General features: G+C 34.8%; 1 long non-coding RNA gene across 3 annotated transcripts in view; it reads left to right on the forward strand.

The window, feature by feature from the left end:
- The window catches only part of LOC107979401, an 82,891-nt gene extending 72,104 nt beyond the window's left edge, over positions 1–10,787 (forward strand). For all 3 annotated transcript variants that reach the window (XR_004771814.1, XR_003480919.2, XR_003480921.2), the window contains one exon: positions 8,011–10,787. This is a non-coding gene — a long non-coding RNA (uncharacterized LOC107979401). The remainder of the gene's footprint in view (positions 1–8,010) is intronic.
- The last annotated feature ends 462 nt before the right edge of the window (positions 10,788–11,249 follow it).

Here is an 11,249-nt window from a genome sequence, read left to right on the forward strand (position 1 = left end):
AATTTTATTTTCATTCCTGTAGTCCCAAAGCTCTAGGATAATCTGTTATAAAGTGGATATAACACAAGGTTTCATTGAACCTTTCATTGAACCTCATTTAAGATTCAGAATAATGAAAAATAAACTACTAGTTGTTGTTTGTTTGGGCATTAATTATTCATATTCCAATCATTAGCACAATATTTCCATATATTTTAGTATATTTTATGTATAGGATATTCTTTAACATAAACATGCAATGTTTTTTTTAAGTTATAGATTTAGAACCAAAGAACTCTAAGCTAGTATCAGGGAAAATTTTGACTCCATCTTGTTCTTTAAGATACCCACAACTGAAATAATAATATAACAGAAGGAAGAACACAGAAGTTATTCTGCAAAAATTGAACAATATGTGATAATTAATAATAACACAATAGGCAGTTGGCTAAGTGAATAAGTAACAGGACAGATAAGATCATAATAGAACATGGACAATAACAACAAAAACATAGATAATATACTAAAGTAGCAATCCTACATGATCTTTCATCTAGATCCTAAAGTAACCAATACTTATTTTTTCTAGAAGTTTGGTTATAAGTCAGCTATTTTATTAACCAAAATATCTGTATTATATATTTTATAGTATTTGAGATACAAGAAATAAACATTAATAGGAAAGCAGATCTCACCATCTTTAAAATGTATGCTACTAAGAGACATATAGGAAAAATATATAAAGAGAAAGTAATTTCAGTAAACACTGAGTACTGAGAGAAAGAAAATGCTTTCAGTGAATGAGCAATTGGAGCCTGCCTTAGATGTTCTGAATGAGTGAAGAGCAGATATTGCCTATATATACATATACATATACATATACATATATATATATATATATCAGGACAGGGAAGATTATAGTCAAATATGGACAACACAAGAAAGTAACAATCATATATGATCCTTCTCCTAGATCCAAATTTAACTAAAACATTTTTGTAGAAGTTATTTGGATTATAAGGCAGGAATTTAATTACTCCAGCAGCAATATGTATTATATAATACAGATAATATATCATATAATAGTCAGACATATACAGTATTACATAATAGTATGGCTTACAGGCTGTGGTCAAAGCAGTCCAACAATGCTCATCTATTGGTGGAAAAGTCAAGGATACAGTAGATGTTAAGTTCACAAGACTGGATGTCTCAGGAGTCCCAATAAGTTTCTGGAGTTCTGAAGAGCTTGTGGTTTTTGATCTGTATCAGAATCACACAGAAGTAGATCCTAACAGCAATGAAGACATTCCTTAGCAACAAGAGAGATGAACTTATGGAGTATGCAGGCAAATAGGCAAAAACAAAATGGTTTCTTCTCCATGTCCTTTTATGTGGAATGACACAAGGTGTGGTCCAGACTAAGGGTGCACCTTTCAATATGAAATGATCCAGATTGTTTTCCAGTTATTTGCCAAAATGTTATTTTTTGTATTATAATTTGATCACATTTTTCCCTTCTATTTCCTCTTTCCAAGCTTGTCTCTCTGTTCATTTTCAAATTTTCTCCCCACTTTTTATAACTGTTATTGTATGCACAATTATCCCAATGTTAGGCGTGTTATCTCACCAAAAAATGATATAATCTTCAATGATTGAATCATTATGATTAGGCATGATGGATTATCTAAAGCCCAGAGCTGAGAAGCACTACATCTGTGTTCTCTGTTGTTTACCTGTGGGAAATGAGCTCAGAAAGCAAAGTCTTGGAAGCACATGTCCATGCTATCCCTGCTAGGTTATGTTAAGAAATTTGGATTTGACCCTAGTGTAATGAGAATATTAGAGAACTGTAAATAGGTAACAGGTATCCCTTGATGTCACTTGGTTTGTGTGACTGGAAAGAGAAATTTCCCTGTGAGGCAGGAGTAAGAAGTCAAAGAAAGGAGAATGGGGAGGTGGCTTGGTGGGTAAGACCTTTTGAATTTCAAACATGAGTTCAAATTATCAGTACCCAAATAAAAAGCCATATATGTAAGCCCAGTAGGTGGAGAACAGAATGGAGGATTATCAGAGCTTGCTTGTTGTCAGCTGAGCTCCATGTTCAGAGAGAGAACCTGTCTTAAGTGTATATGGTGAAAAAAAGTACATGGCAGGATGCCTGATGTCTCCTCACCCCATGGCCTCTACAAATTTGTGTATGGAAACATGTGCTGGTATAAAAAACATGTACATACATATACCACACAATAATTATATAATATGTAGAGACACATAAAAGAAAAGAAAATAATTTACTGTAAGAATAGAAGCATGGAGATAAGAGACCCAGTAAACCTCACAAGAAGACAATGGCTTATTCAAACATACTTTTAGTTCTGACTTTGTTGAAAATGATATTTTTTGTAGACATAAATAGCAGTCTCCTGAATTTAGAGACCAGGTCTAAGGAGACACTGAACGAATATGAATCATTAGGGGGCAGAAAAATTATCTTGCATTTTAGTCAAACATTTTGCTAGTGTAGCATAATAATACAGAAGACTTACTTGACATCTCTGATATCATACTTACTCTAGGTCCATCACTCAACTGTGTGACAAAGGCAGATATTTTGGCTAGTAAAATTCTCTGATACAAATTTTACTTGGAATCTTCAAGCAAATCTCAATAGGAAGAAAGGAAGTGTTATATACCTTCATATCAAAATAGCCTTTAAAATTATTGCTACCGATAAATTTAGCTTTAATTTCCAATAACGTTTTATATTTGAAATGGAAACCTTTTAATTTCAAATAATCATTCTCCGTGGCCAAATAATTTCTTTGTGACTAATGAGGCATGCATAATTCATTAATTTCAGTGTCATGGATTGAGATAAAACACAAAACATTTCCAGAATTTGCATTCGCCAAATTGAATTGTTCAATTATTTTCAGAACTAGACATGATTACATCTAAAAATATTTTCAGGATAAAAGCTACTCAGGCTCCCACATGAATGCTGATTTAAGTTTATTCCTGTGGTTTACAGCCACTCCTGACATTTGTAATCCATCTCTGCTGTTCCTAGCCAGTTTAGCCATCTTGCTTACTGCTGCCTTTCCTACTCTCTGCTTGCTTCTCACTTCTCCTCTATTCTTGTCAGAAGCCAAGAATCTACATCATTTTCCTCTCATTTGCACCTAATGCATCCAATGATGATGACAGAAGAATCCTTGGCACTTCACAGAAACTCATAATGTTGAACTTTAGTCATCAAAATAATTGAAGATCTTCTGTGTCTTGGAGCTGAAATTCCTACTGAAGCTTTCAATTTCCTGGTTTTGTTTTTCAGTTATATCTTTGTAGTAAGGGTTTTTACATAAATCATATTTTTTTAATTTGGTTGTCTTATAGCTTAAAGATAATTACTTTTAAAATGTGACTACAAAGAATTTAGTAATCACACACTATTTGAATGACTTTCTTTCCTGTTTGACTAAATTGTAGACAGAGGCATCAAAATGGAGGAAGGATTAACTTTGGCTTTTGGGTTGAAGTTGGAGTCATGAGCATGAGGTTTTGACCATCTTGGGTCAGCACCTGGAAAGCACAAAAACATGAATTCTATTGTTAAGTTTGTTTTTTTCCCTTTATTCAGTTTAGAACTGCAGACCAGGGGATAGTGAAACTCACATACAGGGTAGGTTTTCCCCTTAAATATATCTGGAAACCATCAGGCATGCACGAAGAAGTGTGATTTCAGTATGGTGTTATTTCCAGTCAAGTTAACAATTACAAATTACAATTGAAATTTGGTTTTCCAAGAAGCATTTAGGCAAAGAAATTAGATAAAGAAATAATATTGGGCTCTCTGCCTGAGGGTTATTTAGTATTTTCTTGTCTTTAGTCTGTGTGTAAACTTTCCCAGTAATTTCCTACATGATAATGGGCATCAGGCAGTACCCAGTTCTTAACTTCATGTGGACCCATGTAAATGTAGTAAATTTTGCTTGTTTGCTTCCTGTTTTCATTTTATTAATTAATTCCCACTGTGAATACAGTTTTTAATTGTTATCAGGCACAGTATTAGGAAAGTACCTTCAAATTTTATGATATTTTTATCTAAAACTTCTCATAACAATGATGTGTATCTTTAAAAATGATTATGAAATAAATGCATGAAAAAGCATAGGGCTAAGGGAAGTTTTAAAACTATACTTTATAAACTTTGTGTCTCATTAGAATAATTTTTACAACAACGGAAAGAAAGAATAATCTATTTTGAAGTGATGCTGAGTTAAAATAATACCATTATTGTAATTCTACATTGAAGCTTTGAATTTAGATGTTCTTGGTAATTTCAATATATTCAAGGAAGGTTTACTTAAGTAGCATCTATTATCCTGTTGTCTTGAATGTGGTGAGGCGATTTTGTTTCCTGTCATGAATTGAATATTCTAGTGTGTATAACCACTACTGTCTTATAATGAGGGAAAATGATCATCCATGCTATTTTATGTTTTATTTTGTTCTTTGTTAAGTTAAACTACTAAATGGTTAGGGAAGAGAAAATCTTTACGGCAATTTTGTTAATTGCTCAAAGAACAGCATCCATTATATGGCCACGTTTTCAGTCCTATGATAATATGGAAGGATAGCAGAAAGATGTGATTTAGTCTAAAGGCTCTGGCAAAAGAAGAGTAACAAGATGAAGGCACAGATTTTTTCTAGGAGGGAAGTAAAGTAGTAGCCACTCAAGGTTTGGGAAATTGGCTACAGAAATGAATTTCAACCTTCAATAGGGGCACTTTTGTTAATCTTTCTGTAAGGATTTTAAATGTTGACTAACATAATTTAGTAATCAGCTTCGTTTCTAGGCCTAAAGATCAGTTGAGATTCATGAAATTATTAATTGCACTTTTTGATGTTTTTATTTTTTTGTTTTGACATCCCCACCAAACTTTTCTCTCCCTCATCTCTTCCCATTACCTCCTCACCACAACTCCATCTACTCTTCCTCCACTGTTTCACTTCAAATACAGGCAGGTTTCACAGGGATATCAGCCAACCATGATATATCAAGTTGAGTTAGGCTAGGCACCTCGTCTTCTATTAAGGCTGGAGAAAGTGATCCAGTAGGAGGAATAGTTTCAAAAACTCATGCAACACAGTCAGAGACAGCCCTTGTTCCAACTGTTAGGAGTCCCACTAGATGATCAAGCTATATAATTATACCTTATTTGCAGAGGGGTCCAGATCAGCCCCATGCAGGATCCCTGGTTAGTGGTTCAGTTTCTGTGAACCCCTAATATCCAAGGTTAATAGATTCTGTGGGTTTGCTTGTGGTGTCCTTGGCACCACTGGATCCTTCAATCCTTCCTCCCCCTTCTTCATCATTCATGGAGATTCACCTAATGTTTGGCTGTGGGTCTCTGAATCTGTTTCCATCAGTTGCTGAGTGAAGCCTCACTGATGAAAGTTTGGATGGGCACCATTCTATGAGCACAACAGAATATCATTAGGAATCATTTCATTGTCTTCTTTTCCATTTGTGTTTGTTTCTATCCTAGGTCTCTGGGGCAACCTGCCTCTTTCTTGGTCCTGGACCTCATGGTATGTGTCTCAAGTTGTTGCAGTCATTAGTTGATCACTCCACAATTTCTGTGCCATCTTTACCCCAGTATATCTTGTAGGCAGGGCATATTGTAGGTACCAGGGCTTATGGTTAGGTTGGTGTCCCAGTCCATTCACTGCAAGTCTTGCCTGGTTATAGGAGATGGCTGATTCAGGCTCCATATCCCCTTTCTAGGAGTCTTAGCTAGGCTTACCCTCATAAATTTCTGGGCGTTTCCTTTGCTCTAGGTTTCTAGCTCATTCCAGAGACCCCAAGATTCGAGTTGTCTCTTCTAGTATTCTCTTCTCCATCCTCTTCCCACCTGATCATTCCTGTTCCCATCCACAGTCTCCCTTCCAGTTCCCTCCCCAACTCACTGACATTGTCCATTCTATTTTTTCTTCACAGTGAGATCCATACGTCCCTTTCTTGAGCCCGTGTTACTACCTTCTCTGAGTCTATGGGTTGCAGCATGGATCTTTTTTACTTTACAGCTAATATTCACTTAGAAATGAGTATTTACCATGTTTGTTTTTCTTGGTCTGGGTTACCTCACTAATTAAAAAATGGGGTACAGATCAAAGCAAAGAATTCTCAAAAGAGGAATCTCAAATGGATGATAAACACTTAAAGAAATGTTCATCATTCATAGCTACCAAGGAAATACAGATCAAATCAAAATCAAGATTCCATCTTATTTATACCTGTCAGAATGGTCAAAATCAGAAACACTAGTGACAGCTAGTGCTGGAGAAGATTTTGAGCAAGGGTAAAACTTCTCCATTGCTTGTGGAAGGGCAAACTTGTACAGATACTTTGGAAACCAATATGGTGGTTTCTCAGAAAATTGGGAATAGATCTCCTCAAGACCCACTGAGTGATATCTCTCTCCTGGAAATATACCCAAAGGATACTCTAACCTGCCTCAAGGACACTTGGACAACTATGTTCATTGTGGCTTTATTCATAATAGTCAGAAACTGGAAAGAACCTACATTCCCCCCATCAAGGAACTGATAAAGAACATGTGGTACATGGAGTATTATTCAGCTGTTAAAACAACAACATCATGAAATTTGTGGGAAAATTTCAATCTTAATTATATATAAAGTGACAAAACAATATAAACAGTAATGTCTTCATCTGCCCATTCTCCACTGGTATTAAATTAGAGATATCTAGCATTTTAGTAGACAATGTTTTAAATCAGAAAACTATAGATTCAAAATCGTGTAAATGAATATGTTCCACTTCTCTAAATTGGTACTTTATTATATAAAAATGAAACTAATTTTATATAATGGTTTTTATATCCTCTAACATTCCAGAATTCATTTATTAGTTCTGAATACTTTTATTAGTGACCTTTATTATTTTCTACATAGAAGTACATATTTGAAAACAAAGCAATTAACATTTTCCTTTACTATTTAGATACTGTTTCATTATCTCACCCAATTATTATAATGTTATGTTGGATATTAATACTGAAAACACAACTCTGCTTTTTTCTACTCTGGTGTCAAAATAATAAAATGGAAAACGGTAGTCCTCAATCTGAAAAATCCCTTAAAAATATGTCAAATACTTGAATATACAACCTGAAACTCTGAATTTGCTACAGGGAAAAATAGACAAAATATTCAAGACATGTACCTAAGTGTGACTTTCCAGGGGAAAAATACTTCTATAGCATAATAAATTGCCTCAGGAATTGACAAAAAGACAGAACATGACATTTCAAAGCTTCCATATAGCAAAGAAAACCAGTAACAAAACCAATTGGACAGTGTATTAGTAGCTAGAATACATAAAGGACTCCAAAAATTAAGCACCAAAAAATTTGTTGGGTCACAAAACAAGTTACTCAACAGAATACACAGGTATCACCCTCCAAAAAAGCCTTCTGGGAAGTGCAAATCAGTTATGCCTCCACATTTCCTGTCACTCAGGTCAGAATGATTATCATCAAGAAGACATTATAATAAGAACTGACAAGATATGGGGAAAGAGGAATATTTATTAATTGTTGAAGATAATGTAATATGGTGAAATTATTGGAAGCCAGTATATAGATCAATAATAATAATAATAATAATAATAATAATAATAATAATAATAACACAGAACTACTATGTGACTGTTTATATTACTGTTGGGTATTTTGGGACAACTCTTCCTCAGTATTGACAACAGGTACATTTTTATGTTTATTGCTGCAGTATTCACAATTGCTAATACATGGATTTTTATCAGCAAACTGCTTGATAAAGAACATGCTGTGTGTATTTACAGTGTAGCTCTATTTGGCCATAAAGAAAAGTGAAATAATAACATAAAAGTGAATGAAAAAATGAAAGCCATTATGTCAAGTAAAATATGTAAAACTAAGAAAACTAATATTGCATCCTTCATTTCATGTGTCCCTGTAGATGGGATGAAAGTACAAAGGGGGAAAGAAGAGATCATAGGGTAAAAGAAGTGATGGAGTACATGTGTCATGAAAGCAGGAAGAGAAGACTTCTCAGAGAGGGGATGAGTATGGACAAGAGCAGCCCACAGGAGATGGGTACTGAGCAGTGCTGTGAAGGGTGTGTATATGAATAAATAAAATTATCAAGAATTAAGAAATTGTTCTTGACCCCTGAAATGAAATGTGAAGTGAATCTCTATTTTTTAATTTTTATTTTAATTGACAAATAATACTTATATATAGTATATATAAATATATAATACTTATATAAATTTTATGGCATACAGTGTGATGGTTTAATAGATGTATAAGTTTGGAATTATTAAATCTGGCTAAGCAATATGCATAAATAGCTAAGACAGTAGGGAAAGTAATTAATGATCTTTCTACATGTTATATCACTCAACAAATTTTTGTAGCTCGAGTTATTTTAGTTCTTTTTACACCTCCATGTTAGAAGTAACACTGTTTTACATCACATCTTCATTGTGAAAGAGTAATGTGAATTTGAGTGTTTACTAACACACTTTTTAGTTCCAGATGTTTTCATGTCTGTTGTAAGTCCTTTTGTTTTTAAATGAAGGAATCTTTTTGGTGTTAACGGAAAACAGGTCTATGTGTGATGAGTTCTTCCAGGTTTTGTTTACCTGGGGAAGTGTTAGTCTGTCCTTACATCTGAAGGATAGTTTTGCTCATAAAATGCTCTTAGCACTTAGAATTTTGTCCTTTCACAATCTGGCTTCAATGTCTCTGCTAAGAGATTCTCTCAATTCAGGGGTCGTTCTTGTGTTTGATGGGAAGTTCACATGATCCTTGGAGATATTATATATAAAAATCCTCGAAAATTATTGTATTGCCTAATTAGTGCAAATTTACTTGTTTTCTTACTTATATGTTGTTGTTTTGAACTCTTCTATTGCAAAATTATTTTCTTTTGAAGAATTGTTGATTTCTTCCAGACTCAACTGATTAAATATTTGGGGAGGGGAAAATATAGCTAGCAGTTCCAATATCTTGGAAATTCTCAGATCTTTGCTGTGGATTCATGCACTCTATCCCTCTATTTTCCTTGGTAGAGCTTCTCTTTTTATTTTTTTTAAAGCCTTATTTTCCATACCACTCCCAGTTACCTCTCTCTCCTGTCCTCTTTCACTCCCCCACCATCTCCCCACCCCACCCCCATGCACTCCTCAGAGAGAAAGTGTGGCCTCCCACGGGGAGTCATCAAATCTGTCGCATTATCTGGGGAAGGATCAAGATCCTCTCCTGTATCTTAATATTTGGTGTCATTACCTTTCTTTGTAAAGTCAAGATACATGCAAGTTATCTCCCGATAATTTTCAGAGAAGGTATCTTGTAATTCTCTAGGACCTCTGACTTTTCCTAGCCACAGACATGAACTACCAGGTTGTACCCTTTGGGAGTCATGGAGAAGGCACTCACTCACTGTACAGTCACACAATAAAACAGTGAGAAGGAGTAGGTAAGACAAGTGAGTTGTGCAGGACATTAGGGATGTCCATAGACCTCGGACTAGTGTCCACATGCTCAGTGGCTTGTATCTCCTGATATAGTCTCAAGGTGATTAAGATACTTATGTCTTTGCTAAGTTTGGAGACCCAGTTGAGCTTTTGCTTTCCAGCCATTTAATTAATAATGCTCACCTTAGTGTTTTTTCTTTCTTCTTAATATATATTTAATGAATTGTTTGAGAATTTCATATATCCATACAAGGTATTTTGATTATGTTCACCCCATTCCTTCCCCTAATTCTTCCTATATATAGCCTTCAACTCTGTAGCACTTCCTCATTTTGTTTTCTTTTTTCTTTTCTTTTAAGTAAGGTGCAAGTCCATTTTGTGATGCATGTACAATCATGGGTATGAGGTCACCCATTGTTGTGTCCTTTGCCTACCAGTGGCTGTAACTTTAAAGGAAACTATCTAACTGCCAATAACTCCTCTACAGATAAGGATGGGCCTCTTCAGAAGCTCCTCCCCCTACTCATTCTGGACATTGACTAAGTTGATCTTCTGTAGATAATACACGGGAACTACAACAGATGTGTATTTATCAGTGCAGAGGTGTGAGTGAGCTGACCCTCTTGGAAAGCCTTTCCCTCATATAGGAAGAAAAAACTTGTTCACTATATTCTCAGATTCTCCTGTGCAAGATGCAGACCAAATAGATCTGAGAACTGGGCTAGGTCATTTATGGGAAGAATGCACATCTATACATTGAAAGGACTGTGTACTCTCTTCAGTGTATCATGTTTTTTATTTTTGTTTTTCATTCAAAAGTAAGCTTAACCTTTCCTCTGGCTACTTAGACTCACAAAAGTTGTTTTGCTCAATTGTGGTTGCCAAAAGTACTTTTTTAGAGGAGGTTCTATTCTTCTACCAAAATTCATTGAGAATTTATCTCTGACTTAATTTTAAATAAGCTTGCATTTCAAAGAGATGGTAGAAGTGGCCCTGTGTAAAAGAGATGGCCAACAATAAACATTCTGTATTCTATGTGGGAAGTCAGTTTTTAAAAGATCTTTGAGTGTGTTGTTTCTTTTTTCCAGTTTAGCACCAGTGGCAGCTTAGCTCTATTTTTCTTTTCCAGATAAAAGCAAACAATATTCCTTAGACTCACAGGGATGTTTCCAATCAGATATACATCTTGTAGGAATAATATGCTAGCAACTTTAATAAAGACCTGGGAATAGAGACTGAAAGTCTCATTACTGTACTTCTATTTGACTTTCAAACATTATATGTATTTATCTGTGTGCATATGAATGTTGACAAATGTGTTGTACATAATTGTGTGAGTGTGGACCCAGAACAATAGAGTGTGTGTGATATCAAAGAACAATCTGCAGAAGCAGCACTTTACACTTGGCAACAAGCTCTTAAATCCACTGAACCATATCACTGGCTCCATATTGTATTTCTTTGTAAATGCTGATAAAAATATTAAATCAAATAAAACCACAAATTTTCTTATGAATAATACTGTACTGGTTAGTTTACTGCCAACTTGACACAAACTAGGGTCATTGGGGGGAAGGAATCTCTATTCAGAAGATGGCACGAGCAAATTAAACTGTAAACAAGCCTGTGGAGGAAATTTCTTGATTAATGATTGGTGTGGAAGGGCCAAGATTATTATGTTTGATGCTGACTCTGCACAATATAAGAAAACAAATAA

This window comes from Cricetulus griseus, assembly GCF_003668045.3.
Source record: "Cricetulus griseus strain 17A/GY chromosome 1 unlocalized genomic scaffold, alternate assembly CriGri-PICRH-1.0 chr1_0, whole genome shotgun sequence".
Lineage (NCBI taxonomy): Eukaryota > Metazoa > Chordata > Mammalia > Rodentia > Cricetidae > Cricetulus > Cricetulus griseus.